The 10,202-nt window shown below is 32.5% G+C and overlaps 1 long non-coding RNA gene across 1 annotated transcript; it reads right to left on the reverse strand.

The window, feature by feature from the left end:
* Positions 1–2,287: 2,287 nt before the first annotated feature.
* LOC108324420 (uncharacterized) lies at positions 2,288–4,932 on the reverse strand. The gene is made up of 2 exons (XR_001831789.2): positions 3,294–4,932; positions 2,288–3,093 (listed from the first exon to the last, which is right to left on the reverse strand). It is a non-coding gene; the product is annotated as an uncharacterized LOC108324420 (long non-coding RNA).
* Positions 4,933–10,202: the final 5,270 nt, after the last annotated feature.

Here is a 10,202-nt window from a genome sequence, read left to right on the forward strand (position 1 = left end):
TGCCATCTGTCTCACACCACCCAACACCTTTATTATTCTTTGAATTATTCATAACTATATCCAAGTAATCTAATTTATGTTCACATTCTCTAATTTCAAAAGCTTTATTACTCTGAATTAGACGTTTGAACAAAATGCATTATTATAATGACTGAAAATAAATTTATATGCCGACAATGTAAACTCGATTTGTATCATGATTTAATTTCAAGCATATGTATGATAGTTTTGTTAACTTTTACAAATAATAATTTCGAAAGCCATTCTAATAATCACGTCACAAGACAATAAAAAGTATTTTATTATTTCAACCAACGATTACATTTTAAGATTGTGTTCGCTTCCAATTATTTATTATTAAGAGAAATAAGAGAAATCATGTAAAATGGATTTTGATAACATGTTATATAGAAACAAAGACGTTAATTTACGAGATTAGTTTAATATCTCATCTCACTTAAGGAGATTCAGGATGAAAAGAGTGATTTTACATTCTTGTCCAAGTTAATTTCATGTGTCTTGCCTCTGGCTGATTTTAGAATTGGTTCTGAATTTAGTTTTGTATAGGGTTAGAATCAGTTATAAAAATATTGGAATCGATTCTTCTCCACATACTTATATATTATATATATTAGATAAAATCAAAAGTTGCATCCTTAATTCTTAATAATATATATTCTTTCAAAATTCTTGTCTCTCATCATTGTTCACCAATATGTTTAATTTTAATCATATTTCAAATATTATACTTGATAAACAATTACATCATACGGAAGTGGTAAATTTTACATATTCCATTTTCTATTGGTATATTTCAAACCATAAATTAATTTGAATTTAAGACTTTTTATTTAAAAACTATTCCTCAACATACTTTTTATTTTTAAAATTAATTTAAACTCATCAAATTTGTATTTTATATCAATTTTAACTTCAAAGACAAATTTGTAATCTTTAATTTTATTATTAAGACTTATTTTATCTATCACATTTATCAAATTATTCACAAACTTCTATAAATTTTATCTTTAAATCTACTTACTTTTCTCTCCAAATCACTTAAAAAAATTAATACAAATTTTATCTTCAAATCCATCCAAATTCATCTTCAAATAAAAAGCAACATAAAGGTCTATAGCCTTTTATATAATACTTTTATTTTAAATTTAATGCAACATTTTTAACCTTTTTTTTTTCATCTCACTATTTTATCATGATTTCTTTTATATTATTCTGCATTTATAAATTTATTTAACCTTTTGATCCACTGTACACTTTAACTAAATAAATTCATTTGGGTCTATATTTAATCCGTGTAAAATAATCAAATTTTCTATTTCATCCTCATAATATATGGTGATATCTATTTTTCATGAATCGTTTTTACCAAGTTCCCCATGAGATATACTTATAAAAATTGAACTGAGATTACTAAAATTAAATGATACTAACTTTTTATTACCGTAAAATTAACCAGTTATTTTATTTATTTAGAAGAATAAAAGTGAAAAATAAATACTGGAATTACTCTTCTAAACAATAAGCTGGTAAACACAAAATATTCTAAGAAGACTTGGTTATGCAGCTAGGATTTGAGATGCGACTAATAGTTTGAGAATGAAAAGATTACACACACATATCTATCTATCTATGTATATATATATATATATGATGTATGAGGTTTGGATGAGTGAGGAAGCAAGTGCAGAAGTACTGTTAAGCTTGTATTGGATTAAGACAGATGCAATCGGTTAAAAACAAAACGAATATGAAGACATATATGGACACTCTTTAGTACTATATTTCCTTTTCCAATCCTCCCTGAGAGATTGTATGATCTCCTTGTCCCTTTCCTTTCACTGCTTTTTCCTTACCAAACAAATCATGGCCCAAATCATTTTGTCCCTCTCTTTTCCCCTTCTATCTATGCTCCCAAATTCAACAACAAACCAAACTTCCACTCGTTTAAAAGGAGCCAAATAATCATCTAGCTAAATTCCAGGCTCAAATTACCACACATTTCAAATGAAATGATTCAGCAGCCAAATAACATTTTAACTCATACCAACACTGTCTTTCGTTATTTTAAACTCTCTTTTTATGCTGTGGAATCGAGCTGACTGAATAGTAAACAGTGTTATGCATCATATATATGCTTACACATGAAAACAAACCTATGATCTTGTTACAGGAACTTAAATAATTGTACGGAGCATAAAGAAAATGTCAAATTTTGGTATTTGTCACTGTGTTATATATTGTTAAGTGAAAAGAAACGTTACAGGGATTGTTTTGAATCTGTTTATTGATACATAAAGTGGTTTTTTGAAGATTTTGTTGCTGGGTAGGTGACAGTGGAAAAGGTAGGAGCTAGCTAAAATGATAATAAATTAACAATGAAGCTGTGTCAACAATAAAAGGAGTGCAATTGTTTCACTTCTTTAAAGAGACCAAGTTTGTCATGAACCGGTCCCCGAGTTGCTGTGTCTTTCTCTTAGTTTCATTTCCCAAGAAACATATCAGATACTCTACATTTACTTTCTTTCTCTTTCTCTCTCCAAATGCTTTTCAATTTCAAATGCTAAAAGATCTCATCTCACTATTACTACAGTGACTCCACGAAAAGGGTGATGAACCTGATATTGCTGATCCAACCTTTTCCGGAGATGGATTCTGAATTTTCAACAGCTTTAGAAGCTCCATAAATACATTACACTAAAACACACATATCAGAGTCTTAATTATAGAATAGAAGAGAGAAGTTGCATTTTCTCTTTCTCTTTTTTCCAGGTTTAGTTTGCATCAGCTTAGTTATGCATGCAGCTAGATACACACATCTGGGTCGTCATGATAATGGAAGCTGGCGTGGTGTGGTCATAGATCATAATCATATATCTGTTCTCCACCTAGCTACCAAAAGTCACAGGCTCAGACACATAGCTTCTCCTGATTCTCACTTCTTCTCGTTAACTGTTCCAGCACATCTCTTCTCTTCTCTTCTTTCATTCATTGCTCTTTCTCCTTTAGCTATGTCTCTCAGCACCTTCACCAGCTACTCAGTGCATGCCTTCAACACTCGTCACTGTCATTTCACTACACAACAAAACTATAATAAATTCAACACTGCATCATGTTTCAAAACCTCACATCACGCATATTAATTTATACATATAGACTTGTGAGAGTATTCGTTTGAAGGAGTTGTACATGCATGTCATAAGTGTTATAATTAAATTTAATAGCTTATTAAATATCTATTTATTACTTGCTTTACTGGGTAACTGTTAATTTACCTGAAGTACATTCATTCAGATGTTGATGAAAATGATGGCAAAGCCTTTTTCCCAAGTAAATTATGGAGTTGCCTTCCCTATAATTTTCACCGGCCTGAAAACAGGTTAATTGACAAAAAGCTGAAACATTATTCAAATCTGGAAGGACTTCAGAAGAGGGATGTTATGTTTTGAAACGCTAGAAAGACCTAAGAGGTATAGCAGCTAGTTGCAGATAAAGAAAGAATTTCACATCTGATAGGTTTTCACTGTTGATGCTTTCATTCACCTTTCTTGTCCACGTGATATAAACATTCCCGCAGGTGTGAGAGCCTTGGATTAGCCAACTTTTTTCTTAACATATTCTTACTATCTTACCTCTCTCAAATGTTAATATACAATTAGTATCCAGAAAACTAGACAGATTTGCTTTGCGCTCCACATGAGTGAACGTGAGAGAGAGAGAGAAAATAGACCAAAAACAAGAAGCCTGTTTGAAAAGATAGCAGTTCATTTTAAAAAATATGACTATCCTCTTAGATGAATACATTTGCAAACGTGGATTGATTCTTCACAGATACGAAATGCTTTCAAATTAAATGCGAAAACTTGGGAGACTTGAGCATAGTTACACAACAATCTGTACAGAAGCAAACTCAAGCTTGTTTCTTAAGCCATACATGTAAACAGATTGATTAACCCATCAAAGAAGTTCTATAGCAAGGATTTGTGAGAAGCTACGAAAAATACAACCTTTACAAAGATTTACAGGTAAAACAAAACAAGACGGCTTGTGAGTTGAAAATTCTGACCCTGCAAAAAGAAGCTGCAAAAGGGCATATTGAGTGTTAAAATTTGAGAGAAAGATGAAAGAAAGAGAAAGGCTTACCATGGGGGGCATGCAAAGTATGAAGATTGTGAGAAAGAAAAAAGCAAAAGTTGGGTGGGGGGAATGAAGCCTGGTCCGAGAATCATTTTGGTGTTAGAGGGTAAATTTCCATTGGAAACTTTGAGTGAAAGAGTTGATCTGAGAACTCTCCTCCTCCATGACCTCGAGCCAGACAACATTCCTCTCAACCTCACCTTTGCAAGGAATGAACAACATGTGAACCTAGGTAGCTACTTATGTTGTGTTTGAAGTAGTTGATGATTAGAAAGTAGAAACTGATCCATGAAGGAAGTACTTTTGAGGGGAATGAAGCCTGGTCCGAAGCCTTATAGTTCCATCCACTGTGAACCTCGTTTGTGAAAAGCCTCGAGCCAGCCAACATTCCCCTCAATACCAACCCATCTCAACGCGTTTCCTTCTTTCTCCCTCAAAACCCTAACCCACATATACCTTCTTATATAAGAGAAGAGAGAGAAATAAGGCCAAGCACTGACTCACACCACATAATGCTGCTTTTTACTCACCCATTCAGATGTTCCATAATTAGCTTATGCAAAACGGAACTTAAACTAACTACTCACCTGTAACATAACAACATCATAAACAACAAAATTCCCACAAAACACGCACAAATTCCTTCAACAAACTACCACCAAGTCATTTCGATCTCTTTCATCTTACGAGTTTTACTCTAAATTTTACTAAATTCAGTTACCAAACGTTAATTCATCCGAATCTTATTATGGCTAGCTACCACTTCTCACTTCTGTAACAAACCAACAATAAAACACAATACTATAATTATAAAATAAGTAGTTCTGCATTTTGATTCTGAATTATTAATAATAATAATGTTTTTGAATGAAAAGATTGTGGTGGGAATTACCTGATGGTGCCGGTCAACCAACAAAGCTGTTACCTGTTACCTGCTACCAACAGTTGGTGGTAGTCAAACACGGAGAAGAAGACAAAATGAGTATTTAAAATACACTTGACACGAGACAACTATGTCTTTAATGCGATTCTTTCATCATTGCCTTATTATTTTTAGCCTTTTGTTATCCCTACTTTCAAACTCCTCTGTACTATACGTTACCCGCACGGCCACATCATATCACAATCACACACTCTTCTTCCTTTCTTTTTCACTTTTCTCTCTCTCTCTCTCTCTAATTACCCACCAAAATTCTCTTCTTAATTTTAACATTCACCATAAAATCAATACGCAAACAGCTTAAATGTGTAGCAGCTACAGTGAAAGTGTAGCCAAGAAAATGTTTTCATCCTACCTGTGTGGTCTAGTTGAGCTAGAGAAAATAGTCTCAGCCTTTTGTGTACACCAGTCTCGTCAATTATTGGACTCAGTAGAAAAAATTATGAGTCTCATAAAAATGTTTGTAGGCATCACTCATTCTCCCAAATCAATTGGAAAAACAATGTTTCAGAACTCCTTTCTTCACTCATACACTCGAAGTTATGGTCGCATTAATTGACCTTCAACTATATCCAGCTCCTTCAAGGACGTTAATACATAAATACCTTCTGTATATATGTGTGTATGTGTGTGAGCATACTGGAAAAACAAGGATTTATACGTGTGCCATGTTCACTTACAGCGTCTTGCGTAAGAATGTTTGCAATCACATGTTAGAAAGGTATATGTATATTTGAATATGAAATAAAATAGTAATGAGAAACATATTATAAATAAATGGATCCGGTGGTGCATATTAGGTAATATGATATGATTAACAGTAGCAGATAAAAAGTATCATAAAGAGGGCCAGATATACACTTCTGACTCAAACCAGTGTCATGTCCAATGTCTACCTTCTTATAGGTCATCTCATTTTACAGTTTCAAGAAACTAACGATCCATCAACTGAGTTGTAAATGTTTCTTCTTACCCTCCCATATTATTTTTTCTTTCCAATTTTATTATTCCTTTCGTGTGAGGTAGCATATGCATGTATTTTCTCCCAAAATATATAACTTTCTTATCTATCGTTTCTGTATAAATATATCTGAGGTACAATATGTAGTGGAGAGCGATCATGATGAATGGTTGAGGTACAAACATTATGTGTTTGTTAAAGTCATATTACATTATAATGCTTTAGGGACCCAAATTGTTTAGCAAACTCAAAATTATAAATTTTATTCTAATTTTCGATATTTTTATTCATTAATTAATTGGGAAAATAAAAACGAGATTAAGAAAATTCAAGGAGAGGGATGTGAGGATCTTATTATTGTAAGTAACCACTTTTTTTGAAAAAAATTAGTCTAATCCGTTTCGATTATATGACTTAAAATCTTGATCATAGTAGAACTTTTGGATCTACATTAATAGAATCAAATCTTGCTATAATTTTTAAATTATAAATTCAACAGACAAATGATATTACACTTTCTGTATTGTAGAAAGTTTATGGTATTTTGACATTACATTATGTGACCTTGCATTTATATTTTATAACTTTTATGTATTCAGGGTTGAAGCACCCTGGGTATTTCGTAATATATAAATTCTTTCTAACCAATTAAAGAATATTTCAGAGTTTATAGCGTATAAGCACAACTTTATTGTATAATAATAATAATAATGCTATTAGAGATTGCTTACAAAAATATTTGAATTTATAAAAATAATTTTCATTTCTAATGAGTTTTTTAAACATATTTCATTGTGTTTTTTAAACAACGGAATATTTACGTGACAAGAGTTTACTCAATAGTCATTTAATCGAATTATTTGTGAACATTTAAGTAAATATAATCATTTTTACTAACTCACCCTTACATAATCAAAATGATTTTGGAATGTCTTTATAACAGTGGTTCAAGAAATACAATTTATTATATTAAAATGAATATTTAAATACTAATTTTATGTGTCAATTTTTTTAACATAATTAGCCAGATTACGTTAAAATTTTGTATTCGTTGCTCACATAGACATTAAATATATGTTAGACCTATTTACTATTCAGAAAAAGAGAGACGAGCACAAAATTTAATATAGATATGGTCGACATTATGATGAAAGCAGGGTTTCCTAAAAAGAATTAATAAAGTATATTAAGTATTAGTTGAAATTTATCTTTAAAATATTTAAATAACTCGTTAAACTATAATTAGCTTATATATTTGTTTTGTGTACGGTTAAAAGTTTTACATGGATTCAAAAGAGACCAATTTAGAGTATATGTAAATATAAATCTTACCTAACACGATAATTTTGTCGAGTGAAGTTAAACTTAAAGTTTCACTTCTTAACATGTTACGAAAGTCATGAATTAGAGTATATTCTAGCAATATCTGTATTTGTTGGACATATTGTTATTGTGGGCCTATATCTAACGATCGGATATATAAGGTGGTAAAATAGTGGATAGGACTGAGCGATTGACATGGCAAGAAAGCATCTCATAACCGTTGGGTCCCGACAACCGTTGAGTAGAGTTAAGGTGCAATTAATGTTACAATGGCACTATTAAGCAGTTAAGGTTTGCATTAATGCTCATTAAAAGGTAAATTAATTGGTCAGATTCTTTTAAACTCTAGAAATAAGAGTTTAATGTCGAGGTAAACTTACTTTGACTCGCAATTTAATTATAAAAGACCTATAGAGAAAAATTCTGATTTGAGCGTCGGAGTGTGTTCTGCAGGTCACCCCCTTTACACTATAGGTTATTTGGAGCAAGGAGGACATTCGGCACCCAAGACTTTCAGACAAACGATTATCCTCGTCCCATTTCAGCAGAAACACATATCATTCCACCTCTATTGGGTCTGCTATCAAATCACTCATTGATCTTTAGTCCCACGCATGAGATTTACATACCTTGGCATGAGAGGGTGTGATGGAAATCTTACATCAATTATAGATAAGGTAAATTTAAAGTATACGTAGGTACAAATCTTACCTTAAAAACCAATTTATGAAGTTGAGTTAGGTTTAAAATTTACTTTTTTTTATAACATATATATCTAAATTTATTCTTCTAATTTGCATACAAGGAAGAGTTTCTAATTAACCCGCCGTTAATAAATTCTTATTGTGTGTATTACCTTTACATATAAAATTTCAATATAATTTGATATTTCATTAATATATAAATTCATTCAGAGTAATTGAAGATTGACAAAAGAAAAAAATAATGTTAGATTTATTTCCTATTATAACACATACTCACTAAGTTAACATCAAAATGTTTAAGAATTGAATTAATGAAATTTATTTGGGACGATAATCTAACAATTAAAGTTCATAGTATTTTTTACATGTATTTTTTAAAAAGCAGTGTCGTTGTTTGTAGAATTAACATATACTGTTTTTTTATATTAAATGTATTGCGATTAGGATCTGTGACGTTAATTATTACCATAAGCGTTATATGAGAAAACAAGTAGAAATAATTAACCTGAGTAATAAGTATAATTAAGCAGTATTGTTTTTGTGATAATGATAATAATATTTTATAAGATGGTGAGACATATTAAATAGACATGCATTATGAAAGTATAGAAATAGCATGTCCCTACCAGTATTACCTAGGTAGTTTGAGTAGGTACACCAATTCCATGTAATTCATTGAATTGAATTCATGCAACGGTATCTTATTTTTGTCTTACTAATCAATGTGATAAGGCCGGGCCGTGTGAGATTTCATGGCATCTTAATCAAGCAAAAGAAGATTCGAGGAAGAAGAAGAAGAAGATGGAGAAGAAAAAGAAGAAGAAGAAGTTATCTGTTACGTTGAGAAGAAGATGCGTAACACCAGAAAAGAAAGTGGAAGCATGAGGCATGGAAGAAGGGCTGTCTGGTGATGAATGACAATGCACATGCATGATGCATGCATGCGTGCAGTTGGTGAAAGGCACATTTTTGTGATAGTGTTGTGGTAGCAGTAGTGGTATTGTTTGGTGTTGTTGATTACGCATTATTATAATAATGAATAATGAATAATGAATAATAATAAATAAATGAAGGTGTGTTGCGTGAAAGACGTCATGGGAAAGACGGCGAATAGGGAATGCGTGAATGAGAGCCGTTGAAAGTTGTGATCGGAGGGTGAGAAAGAGAAGGGGACATGTCGGTGTCAGCGGGAGCGTAGGATGGGGAGAAGGGAGTGAAACAACCCGAGTAACGAGGAGGAAATCATCAATAACTCCAACCCTAGCTACCATTTTTCTATTTTAATAATAATAGTAATAATAATAATAGTAATTATTATTATTATTATTATGAGTACAAGACACAGCAGCATCCGCATTTAAGCCTCTCTTGAGCTGGACCACTCAAAACCAGGCTCTTCCATTCCATGGAAGACTATTAACAAAGTGTTTAATCAGATAGTGTTGTTGTAGTTGTTGAAGCTACTAATACCATATGACAGATATTAATGAGAAATTAGTATTTTAGAAGAGAGAGAGGAGGGAGAGGGAGTAATTTAATATTTGTAGTAGTAGTAGTAAATGAAGAGTCAAAGGCGTGTGGGTGGAATGGACGGGTGAGATTCTCCGAGCATGGTACGCTGCAGGCATGACCATGTGATAGCAATAAATGCTGGGTGGTACGGCGGAGCGTGGGTCCCATGGCGGGGGACAATAGCACGTGGTGGGAATTGAAGACATGGTTCACGTGGGGGACCACACATACATGATACATAGATAGATAGATGTTTGGTTACTGTTGAAGTGGGGACCACCTTATTTTCAATTATGGGGTCATCATAATGCTCATCACTGCTCTTGTGTATGTTACTGTTGTTATGTTAAGCATAGCATCTTCAACACCCTGTAGTCTTCTCTTCTCTTTGCGCATTTCTCGGGCACTCCCCTAATTCATATATCGCCTGCATCTTCCATCATCACCAAAATCCATCTCAGGATTTTTCAATATGAAAGCAGAGATGAGATGAAAAATGGTGATTATGTTTGTGTTTATGAGAAAACGAGCAAGAAGAAAGAAAGTTGATGAGTGGATGAGGTTTGATGGAGAGTCTCTCAATTGTCGAGCCATAAGCTCAACAGGA

The sequence above is a fragment of the Vigna angularis genome, chromosome 1 (genome assembly GCF_016808095.1).
Source record: "Vigna angularis cultivar LongXiaoDou No.4 chromosome 1, ASM1680809v1, whole genome shotgun sequence".
In the NCBI taxonomy this organism is placed as follows: Eukaryota; Viridiplantae; Streptophyta; class Magnoliopsida; order Fabales; family Fabaceae; genus Vigna; species Vigna angularis.